Below are 16,009 nucleotides of genomic sequence, written 5' to 3' on the forward strand. Positions count from 1 at the left end.
GTGCCTGAAAAAAAACCCAGCCAATTAGAACGTTTTAATAACACGATACCTAAGTGTGGATGTGATCTTGCACTTAATGAGGATCCGAAGAAATGGTTAAATAATTATTAATATCATTAGAATAAGGATACAGTAAATGATAAAGTGAGCGAAGAATGGTTCACCAACAGAATCGGAATCCGAAAGGGATGGATTTATTTTAGAAAGGGATGACATGGTGTGCATAGGATATAATATAGTTTTTGTAAAGTTAACAACTTACATCGGGATTGCTTGAATCAGTAAATCCGTTTTCGGCCGATTTCTTCTGTGAATTATAAAAAAAAAAATTAAATAAATGAATTACTACTTCATGATGTTAATCTTCATTGCGTGCACGTCGCTCCAGCTGAACAATCATAGTTTTTTAGAACCTTGGAATCTCGAAGCACAAATAAGACAAAATGAAGGTACTATGTATCGGTTAGTCACATTCAATTTTCGCGCTGTATAAAAAATACTCAACATTTTTTGTTTGCATTTTCTCAGGAACCACGAGATATGGTAAGATCAGTTAACTACCTACTGCTGAAAAAAAATAGTAGTGTTTTTATAGCAGAATTTCCTTTCTGTATAATGTTTGAAATTTATTTCCGTCCTCTTCTTTCTTTAAGCCCGTTCGTACGTAACAATTTAGACGTGTAATGGTCGCGTGTGGTGTAAATTTTGAGATAAACTAGCAATTTAAATTGTTCATTATCTTGCTGAAAGTTTATCTCAATTATTTACACCACACGCAACCATTACACGTGTAAATTGCTACGTCCGAACGGGCTCTTACGCACCTTTGTAGACCATTTGTGTTTAAATACGACTCCAGCAGAAACCAACAGTCCAATAACAATGCCGGCAAAGAACAATCCTATTGCAATCTCTATTGAACTTGATGAAGCTGTAAAATACGATAATTTATCATTCAAATTATGACGTTGTATATGAAATTGAAAATATCTTTACCCATCGAAAAATTGAAATCGAAATTGATCCAACATCTTTGAACACCATATAAACTCTTTCTCATACACTACTATCATAACAATACACATGTGCGAAAGACAAAACTTTACTAGTATGTCATTTGTGGGGAGGAGTAGTCTTTTATCAATTTTCTGTAATTTGTACTATACTAATCCTCTTTTGATCTTTGACCCCAAGTTATGAACACCACACGAGTGTAGAGGAAATTAAACAAGTAGCGTTTTAAATGTTGCCAGAAAGAAAGAACTGGATGAAAAAATATTTTTCGGTAGGTTAAAACATTTGCAAGGAGTAATCTTACTAAAAAATTAACACAAGTAACATATATACTGAAATACATAGAAAGTAGTAATAATTCAACCAAAACACATAAACTTATGTTAGTACTTCAAGATAACATGTTTGGTGAGCTAAAGTCTGATACTGTAGAACATTGTCTAATTTCTTCTGGAAGTTTGCTCCATATTCTAGGACATGTAACAGACGATGAATTTTAAAAGCGTATTCGTCTTGGCCTTGCAGTGTAACAAAAGCCATGCACGTCCCTTGAAAGAATCATTAATGCCTTACTGGATTGTCAATGAAGGGACATCAAAATATAGGTTATATTTTTATACATTTTTTTGAAACATTTAATTGAATTACGTACATTCTTTGTTTTCACAGTTATCACCCTTAAAGTCCGTCGCACATTGGCATTCTTCTACGCCATTGTTTACCATACATGTTCCACCATTACTGCATTTCTTAGCACAGATGGGTTCTGTAAAACAAAGTTTAGAAATTATATACAGTACAGACGAAGAGCTTTTGATTCCACACAATTTCCACATTTACAATCAAACAAACGTTCACCACTAAAGAGTATAGTAGTCTACCTTACGAGTCTGGAAACCTACCTTCAACTGTGACAGTGAACGAACAGGTTCCCTGATTGCCAGATGAATCCAACGCCGTAAAAATCACAGTAGTTTCACCAGATTCAAAGATTGATCCAGAAGGAATATTAAAACTTTCAGAAGCAATACCAACGTTGTCAGTTGCGGTTGCGTTGTATGTCACTCCAGCAGTTGTGGTGCCACCATCGGTTGAGTTGGTGGTGATGTTACTCGGACAAGTTACAACAGGATTCTCGGTGTCTTAAATGAAATTCATTTTGTATAACGATTCATAAAAGTAATCTTCTAAAAAATTCTAGTAGATTGACTAGAATAAAATTCTAAATATTATTTAGACTTTTAGAGTTTTTTCACAAAATATGACTCGGGTACCAAGGACCAATGTTGAAATCATCATCTGTTAGTAATATAAAATGTCCACACAATTTCCACATTTGCTACGACGCATCGTCATCAAACAAAGGCTTAAACGTTCACCACTGAAGGGTATACCTACGAGTGCGGAAACCTACCTTCAACTGTGACAGTAAACGAACAGTTTCCTTGATTACCAGATGAATCCAACGCCGTAAAAATCACAGTAGTTTCACCAGATTCAAAGATTGATCCAGAAGGAATATTAAAACTTTCAGAAGCAATACCAACGTTGTCAGTTGATGTTGCTGTAGATGTCACTAGAGCAGTATTCCCATTTGAGTTTGTGACAATGTCACTCGAGCAAGTTACAACAGGATTTTCAGTGTCTTGAATAAATCATTGATTATTTGTTTAATTGCCAGACAATATGTTATTATAATAATTTACTAGGATTAGTAGAATTAAAATAGGGTTTGAAATACTTAGATAGGGACCATAACATCGAGTAGTAATTCAACAATTTGAAACATTTTTCCCTACCCACAATTGTTATGAAAATGTACAATTTATTATAATAATATTCACAACAAACCTAGGCCTAGGCCTATAATACACTTTAGTGTGTTATGTATGGGTTTTAGGCCCTATTTATAATTAACAAAAGAACATGAATGAAAAACCTTTGAAAGATATAATTGTAACCCCTGCTGCTTGAGATAAAGTTCGTTGAAATACATTTGTAGTGACTGGTGTGTGTATTTTGAAACCGTTAACGTTACCGGTTGTAACTTTCTTTACGTCATCTCCGTCCCAATCCGTATAATAAATAAAGCTTTTATAATAGAACACGTCAAGTACTCTTTCAGAAGGTATGCTAGTAACATACTTCCTAAAATTACCCCAGTAATCACTTCTATAAATCGTGGTATCATGAAAATAATGTTCAACGGCAGCATAATACAGCCAATCACCTTTAAAATACAAAATTATTAAATGATACACAGTTATAAACCTAAGATAAAGATGGGCAAATTCAATTTTAAAATTAAATTGAAAACATTTCAACTAAGTTGCCTTTTTTAACGATTGTGCGTGAATCCCTTATAACTTCATAAATACCGCCTTATTTGTTTTTATTGATGTATTTTAATGTTTAATGTATTTATATTTATTATATATTGATGTGCCAAATAAATGAAATAAAAAGAATGGGTCTAGATGTAGGCCTAACAGTATTTCAAACCAGGACAATGTTTGAATGCCTATAATTTAAACAAAATCATAGAAACGTATAAAATAGAAAAATTGGATGGTTTATAATATGGATTTACAAATGTTTCATTCTAAGTTCCTTTTTTCTTTTTATGTTCACCAAATTGTCTTGATCTACCGTACCTTGCACATCCAATGACAGACCATTAATATCTTCTCGCATTGTTACCGTTTGCCTATCTTGACCCTCGTAAGTACTTCTTTCAATAGAACTGTCATCAAACCAAAACAATGTTCTATAGAAAATATTATTGCTAATTAACGAAAAGTACAGTACTCAAAATATCTCTTCACCCAATAGGTCAACTTTAAAGGTTCTCAGTGTCAATAATACAAATGAGTTAGTATTGAAACAGCGGCATGACGAAATCGTCTAAAAATGGTTCTAAACGTAACAAAAAACATGTATCCGTTTCCAATTGAATACAGTATGTGAAGTGATTTCAACTTTGCAACGGTGAAAAAACCTCACTTGTACACGTCACGGTATGCGTGAATTGTTGAATTGGATATTTCTAATTATTGTGAAACCCTCAAAAGTCACGAATATATGAATTTATTAATTCGTTTATTCACGTATCAATAAAAAAGTTAAATAAATACAAGTTAAAACGACTGGATGCAATTACTAACAATACTAACAATAGTATTGTTATTTCTTTCTGTATTTATTTATTTATTTAAATACAATGCAGTAGAGATATAAATCTATGTTGTGTTGTGTTAGTTACCTGTTTGACGTGAGCACAGCAATTCCTCTTGGATTGTTAATGCCTGTAAATATAGTTTTGCGTTCACTTCCATCCATTTGCACAGATTCAATGCTATCGTTTGCTGAGTCAGTCCAAAATATAGTTCTAGATATTTCATCAATAGCGATTCCCTCTGGACCTGAAAATCACGTTTGTTATAATACTAATTCTATAATACTCAAATAAGATTTGTTAACGCACATACATTATCCACCAAAGTGCTCATATGAAAAAGGAAACTAATCCGTAAACCTAAAAACTACCGTAATCTTGACAAACCCCACATAACTGCATTACGTTTGCCAGGAATGCTTACATCGGGTACATATAACTCGTAGGTGTTCTCACTTATGTGAGCATCTAACAAGACAATTTAAAACAAACAATTATTTATTGCCAACAACATAAAAATGTGATAGTAGATTTGCGAATGTGAAGGGGTAACTTTCCAAAGACAGGAGCTGCAACAGAAAAAGACCAAAGGAACGTGTAAATCTGGGTTCAACAAGTAGAAGAATATCGCCGACCTAAGAGATGACATGTAACACCACATGAGCATTTCATGGGGTATGTGAAGACTTTCAAGGTAGGCCTATTGGAAGCTTTAAAAAGTGTCTTGACACTAGAGCAGTTTTTGAGAGATACAGTTACCATGGGCCATGGGCTTAAAGAAAGCATGTATTTGAGTGTAATCAGGTTGAACGTATATACAATCTCAGAGATAGGAAGAATATAGCTTGAAAACAGATACAAAATTGACCCTGCTGAACAGAGTTTTAATCTAGGAAACAGGTTTCGACTTGGATTTTCCAACACACACTCTTTGTGGGCGATTAGAATTGTATAAAATGAAAACCAATAGAGCATTATCTTCATTCCGTAACTAATGATAAATTACACTTTTGTGTGTTTATTAAAATAACATACATGTATTGTTATTTTCATTGACAACAACAGTTAAGCTTTCTCCGCTAAGGGGCGTCTTTAGTATTTGTCCGTTATCAACATCTGTCAAATAAATTTCTTGTAAAACCGGATCATAGTCGATTCCAGAAAATCCATATGTACTGTTGAAATAGTAAGTTTGTAATTCAGACGTCCCGTTGCTTAACCTTCCTCCGTATATTGCTCCGTATTCACGATCTAATGTCAGTATTATGTCATTTTCTCCAGCTGAAACTTAAAAATGTAAAAGTAAAAAACCTTAGAAATTGTAGTAAAAATAGCAAACAAACTGTAACTTAGCGGGTAGGGCTTAGTTTGTAAAGTAACGTTCTGGTTATGAACTAGGCGCACTAAACTGTAACTTACCCAGTAAAGTAACGTTCTCTGGTTGTGAACTAATTACTCTAAAGTGTAAGTAGTATAAAGTATCAGTCCCTGGATTACTATACTACATGGTCAGCATAAACTTTTCCACGCTATCTGTTTTTTAAGAAACCAATAATTGTAAACTTACTGATTGAAGCAAAGTTCCATGGTTGTAAACCTAAGCACATTGATTCATCTGCACCATCTATACAGTCAATGTTCTCATCACACGTAGAATTATCTGGAACACATGGTATTGTACCCGAGACACACTCGAATTCACTGCATGTAGCTGAAGAATGAAATTGATATGATGAAATAAAAACCTCAACCATTCGGTCACTAAAAGTAACAATCCACGGCACATTTACATACGGCCAACCATGACTTATTATACCAATGTTGAACTGGGGAATAATATGGTGTTCAATGTGTGTTAAAAACTGTATATACTCACCAATGACAGTGACCATAAAAGAACATGAACCAACTTCTGTATCTTCATCAGTAGCAGTATAACGAACCTCTGTAGATCCTATTAAAAATACATTTGGAGTCGCTAACGCAGGATTGTATAATACTTGTGTAACAAGCCTTGCTACCGGTGTAGTATCATCACTTACGATTGGTACCGCCCACTTGACAATTGCGTTTTTCGAACCAGGTTCTGTATTTTGTTGGATCTCTGATGGGCAATACCACACAGGGGGAGCTGAAAAACAAACCCGAGTGCTTATTCTGTGAATGAAAACGTCACAATACCGATAAAATGAATATGGCAAAACGAATAAGAAGAATCTTACCTGTATAAACATTGCCTATAGTTAGACTTAACATAATGTAATGTATCAAATCCACCATGATTACAAATAGGCCTACTTATCAAAGGTAAATTAATTCGATGATGAATAATCGTTTTAAATCAACACCCTTTGATATATGCCACTCCCTATGGCGTTTAGAACAGGAAATAATATATAAAATACTATACATGGTTCAATTTTTAATCCGAGCATTGTAATTTCGGAATTGGTAGATTTGTATTGTACATATTTAAATTTCTTTTAAAAAACATAATACATGGACATATGCATCGACGATCACTTTATCCATGTACGATATTTCAATATTTTTCTCTCTTCTCTTATTGCTCTGTCACGTGTGATGACATGGTAATTTTCATTGGTTTGATGATTGACTAATCTATAGTGGTTAGCTTATTTTATGCGAGTAAGATGAATAATTGTGAACTTGAATAAGATCTCGGAAATAAACGTATCAACCAATTCATATTTTCTGCGTTGCTGCTATAGAGTATTTTAAAATAATATAGAGAATATAGCGTATTTTTATTATTCGTACGAAAGAAGTGCCTTAAATTGAAGGCACTGAAGATATTTAGAGATAGATTTGCCATTTGATAATTACATCTGCCTCTCTTTAATCTCGCGTATAGTCTCAGATCAGCTTGCATTGCACATAAACACTTGGACGCTTTGAATGTTCAATAATATATAACAAAATAAAAGTAAACTAATTCTGTGTATTTATTTTTGATATACTAACATTATACTTACATGATTTGTTAAAGCTTGGTTCTCAATGACGTAGGCGCAACTCAAGTGAATTGACCAATCACAAGCGATCATACAAACGATCTGAAGCTAACTTAGGAGCTTTCTTTCATGTGCAAGAAGAAACACCACGTGACCCACTATCGTCCAGTCAAATGACAAGAAAAGTTCAGGTGTGTTATAATATACATTATGATACTGAACACTGTAGAGTGTATTGGGAAGATATCTGTGCTTAACGATGTTATAAGTCACCGGAGCTCCTCAATAATGATGTAATGTTGTATTATTTAATTAGTCTGTGTTGGTTTAACTAATTTAGATGTTAAGTTTTCTTAATAATAATAATAATAATAATAATAATAATAATAATAATAATAATAATAATAATAATAATAATAATAATAATAATAATAATAATAATAATAATAATAATAATCATAATAATAATAATAATAATAATAATAATAATAATAATAATAATAATAATAATAATAATAATAATAATAATAATAATAATAATAATAATAATAATAATAATAATAATAATAATAATAATAATAATAATAATAATAATAATAATAATAATAATAATAATAATAATAATAATAATAATAATAATAATAATAATAATAATAATAATAATAATAATAATAATAATAATAAATATAATTTATTTGGAAACTACACTTAATAAATATTGATAGAATTATAGTTTTATTCTAAATAGCTTTTGTTGAATAAAGTTAATTGGTTCATTGAATACCTTATTAGTTGGCATCCGTTTATTCAATTAAATTCAATTCAACTTTTATTTCAGACAATTGTCCCTATGGTATAATACATTACAAAGAAAAAAAAAGATTCTATTTTAGCGATAATAGCTAACTTTGTAAATTAATAAAATTAATAATAGCGACTATGGAACTAAATTCTAAACTTGATAATCTCCTTCTCTATCTGTCCAGTTGAACTAGGAACTCGTCAGTCTCATTCTCTTCTACCACATATTTGTCGCTTCCTTCTATTCAATTGTACTTTGTAGACGAGTTCCGACGGCGACATAGACAATCAGTTACATTCTGAGCATTCGTGCCTATTAAATAGATAATTTACTGTCAATCACGTTATAGTTACAGTGTATCCATTAAGTTTTGAAAATCATATGTACCAACCTAGGTCTAGTTGTTAATCAGATTGGGAAGGCTAGTACAGTCTAAAACTAATATAGCATCAGCCTAACCATGCTAAACATTGTGTACACCTGATTAATCCGTACAAAATCCCCACTTTACCGAACATTCCTATGATACTTTGTAAAACTAAAGTATAACCTACCGTTATCGACTTTAACAGTAAATGAACATGTTCCTTGGTTGCCAGATGAATCTAACGCCGTAAAATTTACAGTAGTTTCACCAAACTCAAAGATCGACCCAGAAGGAATATTAAAACTTTCAGAAGCAATACCAACGTTGTCAGTTGACGTTGCGGTGTATGCCACTAGAGCAGTGGTGCCATTATTAGAGTTGGTGATGATGTCACTCGGGCAAGTTACAACAGGATACTCAGTGTCTTAAATAAAAATATACTTTGTATAATGATTCAGGACTAGGATTATAAAAATGATTCGGAATAACGTGATCGACTTTAAAGATAATATGATCTTGTCATCAATGACTCAAGTAGTAACTCTGGTGCCATTGGTCAAAACAGATATAGATATACTTATTTTGACCAAAAAATTACTTCAATTAGCTTCAGATCGTTTGTATGATTTTGATTTAATTAAAAGAAGTACGTGGAAACGGTGGGGAAAAACAGAGGTATCCTACATCAGTTTCAGTTGCCTAGCGATTTTTCGCATTGCTAGCCTAGGAGGTATGTTGTTGTGAAAATAATTTCATTCGTTGAAAGTGTTGTTGGTATTGATACATTACTAATATTAATAAAGTATATAATTGAAAACACTACACTGACTGAAATTAAAAAATCAAGATTACGAATGAAATTATTTATTAAACAAAAAAATATGATGACAAACCTTTGTAAGGTATAATGATAACCCCTGCAGCTTTCGATGAAGTTTGTTGAAATAACTTTGTAGTGACTGGTGTTGGTGTATTAGCGTTTTGGGTTGCTGCAACTATCTTCACGTCTTCTTCGTCCAAATCCGTATAATAAATGAAGCCTTGATAGTAAAACACGTCAAAGAATCTACCAACGGGTGATTCATAAACAATCTGCCAAAAATTACCCCAGTAATCACTTCTATAAATACCGGATCCATGATTACCCAAAAAAGCAGTGCTATAATACAGCCAACCACCTTAAAATACAACATTAAGAAAACAGTTTTATATATATATATATATATGCATACTTGTTTACTAGTCATAATGAACTTCAAATTGGTCAACAAAACATTAAAATTAAGCATACGGACTAATGCGACATCAGTGGCGTGTGAAAATCTGTAGGTTCTCAACTGTTTTTTTTCTCTTGTGGGTCAATTATTATTATTATTATTATTCAATGTGTTAAGTGTTTCTTGACAGTGCATCTTTGTATCGATTGGAGTAAGAATCGTCACGATTATAACATTGATCTACTGTAACCGTATTTCACTGTAAAAATGTGAATGTTTATATAAATTACAACAGTGAACTAATAACATTAGTCACAGGAACCTGTATTGAATGGGATGGCTTTTGATAAAGTATTATATGGATTGTTAATCTTTCCATGATCTTGACTTGTTTTTAGAGGTAGTCGGAGGTGATGTAGGCCTCCTTCATTCTTCCTCCGCCGAATCTTTTAAGAATTAAGTCACGTTTAAATGCTAGGACTATATATATAAAACAAACGACATTTATTTACATTTATCGTCGTTCATTAAACGGGCCTTCACGATATTTTCAAAACTTTCTTTGATATAAAATACTGTACCTTGCTCATCCAATGATAGACCATTAAAATATCCAAGTAATTCGTTTACTAGCACTAGTCTATCTTGACCCTCGTATGTACTTCGATCAACGTAACTACCCTCAGACCAAAATACTGTTCTAGAGAAAATATACAGAATATTTCAACTCTATAGCATAAGACCTTCTTTTTTAGTTATTAATAAGGATCAACCAACATTATTTATTCCTTGTGCAACTATCACGATATTGTTTACTGCTTGCCTACGTTCGGAATTTTAGTAGCACGTTTACTTCAGTAACGAAAACATCATCCATTGTCATCCATTCCAATCACTAAAATAATTGTAAATTATTTCTAGTTCTACAGCTAAACCAATCTTTCAGCTCACTGGTCCTACATTATTATAAATAATAATTATGCACATATGTCCAGTTGTTCGTTGGTAGGAAGGGGACAAACAAATGTCACATTTTGATATGGCCTAAATAAAAACAGTACTGTCCCTCTTGCTGTAATGTGCTACCACTTCAGAGGAGTAAGCTGGTTGCTGTCTGCGTGAAAATTGTAAATGCGGAACTTTCCCCCTGACCGTCTCTCTTCTTGGGGATGACCTGAGAAAAGTTTGAAAAATAGAGCTGCTAGGTCCCCGGAAATTGGACTTATTATTATTATTATACTTAAGTCTCATCCTGTCATGGTTTGGTCTGAGCTAAGAACATTTTGAAAAATAGAGCTGTTAGGTCTCCAGAAATTGCACTTATACTTTGAAATACGAAACGAAATATAAGTCTCCAAGACCAGCCCTACCATGATTGGGGCTGAGCTAAGAACATTTTGAAAAATAGAGCTGGTAGGTTCTCATAAATTACATTTATATTTTGAAAATGTCAGGCAAACAACAATTCCAAAGTCACGACTCGAATGAGTTTGTTTGTGCGTATCAGACTAGATAATTTGTTCACGGTCGTTCATTCACGTATCACACACACCAACACGTTTGTAAGACCTAGTGTTATTTCTGGAATTATACACGAAGCAATAAAGCTGAGCATTATAGTTACCTGTTTGATGGAAGCACAACTATTGCTCTTGGATTAATGCCTGTAAGTATAGTCTTGCGATTACTTCCATCCATTTGCACAGATTCAATGCTATCGGTTGCTGAGTCAGTCCAAAAAATAGTTCTTGATACGTGGTCAATAGCAACTCCCTCTGGATCTGAAACAAAAAAATCGGGTTTCTTATGATAATGTTGCTCTTCACTCATTTCTGGTGAAAGTTTAAATTATTAAATTTACTTCCAATTAAATATGGTATACTTAGGCCTACATGTTATGTTTTCACTGACAACAACAGTTAAGCTTTCTCCGCTAAGGGGCGTCTTTAGTATCTGTCCATTATCAACATCTGTTAAATAAATTTCTTGTAAAACTGGATCATAGTCGATTCCAGAAAATCCATATGTACTGTTGAAATAGTAAGTTTGTAATTCAGACGTCCCGTTGGTTAACCGTCCTGCGTATATTGCTCCGTATTCACGATCCAATGTCAGTATGATGTTATTTTCACCAGCTGAAACTTGAAGTAAATTTGTAAACTGTAGAAATAGTACACAAACTGAAACTTAGCAGGTAAAACTTATTCGGCAAATTAACGTTTCCCAGTTGTGAACTAAGTACTCTACACTGTAACTTAGTATAAGTAATAAGTGGATATGAACTAAACTAATTTTACATTTTCTAAGGATTATTGTAAACTTACTGATTGAAGCAAAGTTCCATGGTTTTAAACCTAAGCACATTGATTCATCTGCTCCATCTATACAGTCAATGTTCTCATCACATGTAGAGTTATCTGGAACACATGGTGTTTTACCCGATACACACTGGAATTCACTACATGTATCTGAAAAATGAAAGGATATTCAAAAGAAGTAGTATATTAGTAATTTCACTGATCGTGTCTTTATCCAGCTTCGTTTGTACAAAAAAAAATCTGTTCGTGTACAAAAATGTCATGGCCAACTGCCAAAATCCTCCTTTCCGCCGCCAGTTGTTTTTCTTGACTTTGGCATGAATAAATAGTTAGGTTCAGACGACCTTACCTCTGAAGAAAGTTACATCAAACGTAAAGTTTTACGCGCACGTTACTTCCGATGAGCGTTCACACGATGCTTAAAACAAGGTGTATTTTACTTGCGAGCTTTGACGTAATTGCATCTACACAGCGCGTATCATATTGCATTCCTTTCGGTTGTTGACATGTAGGTATACAAATAATGTATTCATGTATTAGTCCAAATAATGTCTTTTTTAGGTGAAATATAAAATTCAATTTTCACTTCACGCCTCGTGAAAATGGAATTTCATCTTTCACCTCGTGAAATTATTTGTACCATCGCACTTATAAAAATGTATTTGTGACTCTTACTCATTATTCTTTCTATCTTTATGGTTCTTTGTATACCTGATCGTATTATTAACTTTATATATGAATGAATAAGTATTGTGTATCCAGTAGTCCAGGGTAGGTGTGCAGTGTAGCAAACATTTGTTCACTAAATTTAACAATCCACGGCACACTACAAGGTATTGTATCAATGTTAAACTTGGGAATATGGTGTTCAAAGTGCAGAAATAAATACAACACTCACCATTGACAGTGACCATAAAAGAGCATAAACCAACTTCTGAATCTTCATCAGTAGCAACATAACGAACTTCGGTAGTTCCAATAAAAAATACAGTTGGAGTCGCCAACGCTGGATTGTATATTACTTGTATAACAAGTCTAGACAATGGTGTAGTATCATCAGTTATAGTTGATGCCGTCCACGTGACCGTCGCCTGATTTGAATAAGGTTCTGTATTTTGTTCAATATCTGACGGGCAATTTGACCATACTGGAGGAGCTGTACAAAAACAGTGCATATATTTAGATACTCGTATTATATTTATAGAAACATAGCTGAACGAATAAGAAGAATCTTACCTGCATACACATAATATACAGTTAGGCTTAGCATAATGTAATGTAACAAAGCCAGCATATTTTATTTGCTTTTCTTCGTCTGATAACAAACTATATTGAAGATAATTGTCGGTACAAATGATGAATAATGTTTATATAGCTTAATATAACGTCAAACATTCCACTGGCGTTACAGGAAATAGTCAAATAATAGGCCCTATAGGCCTATAGTAACATCGTTGTGTCCTTTTAATCTGAGCTTTGTAATTTCGTTTATTTATTTAGATTTATATTGTGCATATTTAATTTGCTTAAAAAGTAATAATAATGCATAAGATATGCTTGGGCTATCACTTTGTCCATAAGTAGAATATTTCATATTTGTCTTTCTCTTCGTTGGCCTACTCTTTCAAGTATGATAAAGTTATAATGATCACTGTTTCAATGATCGACTTACAATAATAGTGTTTAGTAGCCAATTATATATAAGTAACTATTTTGATGAATAATTCTAAAAATAAAACCCGAGTTCAAATAAACGAAAACGAGGCCATATACATGGCTGCGGTCGCGTACACAAATTTGAGTTTAGCGTTTACCAACATAGTTTGCACGAGACTAAAAATGATCAATATGTAATGATATTGAGGATAACTTGAGTGTGATTGACATGGTTCTTGATTCATTGCCAACATGTTGTCTCAATGCTCCGTGGTGATCGAAAGGGCGCTCTCTATGACGACTGGCTAATTGGCGCAAACGATTGTCAGATAATGGTACAGTATTATTAACAATTGTTTATAACCCCCTCTAACGGATACATAATTGTCTTCGGCGAGTCGAGGGTTGTAAGACGACTATATTGTTTTTATCTTCTTTATTGTACTAAAAAAACGCACAAAGATATAATCTAACAATTTCACAATTGTATATACTATACTCTGTATTTTGTTATTTTGGCACTTTTTTGGTTGTGATTATAAAATGTTCAAATAACTCTATCTAGTGTGCATCTTTCCAAAATACTGCTGTTGTTGTTGCCATATGTACTGACAATTTAAATACATTAAAAAAAAAAACTTAATGCTGATCGTCATCGAAGTACTCCATTATATATCACATTTTCATAAGATATAAATTGTTTTAACATTTAAAAATATTTGGTGCTATCACATTTGTATTTCCTTCTGTTAATTTAACCTGCTTTTAGTAGGGCCATGTGTTTTAGTGACGTCAGTTGGTTAAGAATACAATTATTAGTACAGTATAGGTACAATTATATAATTCTTAATAAAACAGTAACATTATAATTCTAACACAAATATCAACACAATAACATTGAAAGTCTACGAATATACCGAAGTGAAATCTTTCCGGACTTCGGGCCTACATTTTAGACATGTAGGTGACAGGTAAAATCCAGTATACTGTAGGTATACTACTGTTAAATCAGGCAGAGAGATACATCTCCCTGAATCATGTAACCTTTTGCAAAGACAGAAGAAAGACAAAATGTATTTTGATTGAGTTCCCGTGAAATAACAATTTTTACATGTCGTGAAACCTACTTCTATAGCTAGTTAATATCTGTAAAGAGAAGTAAAATATAATATACAGATAACTACAATTAAATGAAAATGCATTAACTATTTTCTAATTGATAACCTAAATTCTAAAACAAAATTTTAATAAAACTACATCAATTATAGTTATAATTTCAGTTTGTACTGTGCACCTGATGTAAGAATATGACGATCATGAATTAAATATGAAAAACAATCACATTTTCATTAATCAAAGTTTAATGATAATCCTCATCGTATTCCCTAATTGTTGGCCATCGAGCAAACAAAAATTCCTCATTTTCGGATTTCAGTGACCCATCTATATATACATATTTGTCTCAGAATTTTGTAATACTCCCAAATTCAAATTTAAAACACCGGAATATAATCTGCTGGGTATTATGCTGCCTAAGCTGAAAACATGTAACATAAAAAGAAGAGATATACTGTAACAACGACGACGAAACGTAGCTTTAAAACTGTATATGTAGAAAAGTTATAATATAAAACGTATGCCAAGTTATTGTTTACAACACAAGTTTCTCTTGGTTTTTCCTTTTGATTTTACTTTTTGGGACTTTGCCACTTAAAAACTTAAAGAAATTTATTCCCACTTCTTTCTTTTCAAGTCTGTTTTAATGTCAATTATTTGTAAATTGAAAGAAATGTTTTTTATTTTTATATTGATTTGAAAAAAATAAAATGTTAACTTGAATGAATGAATGAAAAAAGATTGCTCACAACCGTAATGCTTTATGCTAAAATAAAAACAATAGTACAATTATAATTCTTTACAGAATTGCGTTCATTTCTTTGTCGACTTAAGATTAATGTAAACCGTTTCCCTGTTCTTTGTTTCTTCAACCGTATCTTCTACAGTTATATATAAAGTGGCATTGACTAAGCCACCTGGCTGAATAGTTGTCATGTATTCATGTAATGATCTAGTCTCCGGCTCCATGTGCACCAGTGCAGCTGTGTGTGGCTGTGGCTTTAAAAAATGTGTTATAGAACATTTAGAACATAATTAAATCAAAGGTTCGAAAAAATGTCGAAAGAATCATAAAAATTATTATTTTAAAGAACGAGATAAGGAGGAAATTTAAATTTGTATGAGAAGAAAGACGGAATTTTCACCGATTGTATGCCTCAATTGTTTTGAAGTGAACATTTGACAACAAAGTAAAACAATTGAGACGCTTGTACATTGCATCTAAATGAAAGTATTTATTACTCTGTGTAACCTAGAGTGGTGGAACGTGTATTCTGTATTATGTAATTGAGTGGGCGGGGCGCAGTGGTTTAACCTGGCCGAGTGGAGTAAAGTTATAAACTTACATCAGGTTGTCTTGAACTTGAAT

This window comes from Antedon bifida, chromosome 4 (genome assembly GCF_963402885.1).
Source record: "Antedon bifida chromosome 4, ecAntBifi1.1, whole genome shotgun sequence".
NCBI lineage: Eukaryota > Metazoa > Echinodermata > Crinoidea > Comatulida > Antedonidae > Antedon > Antedon bifida.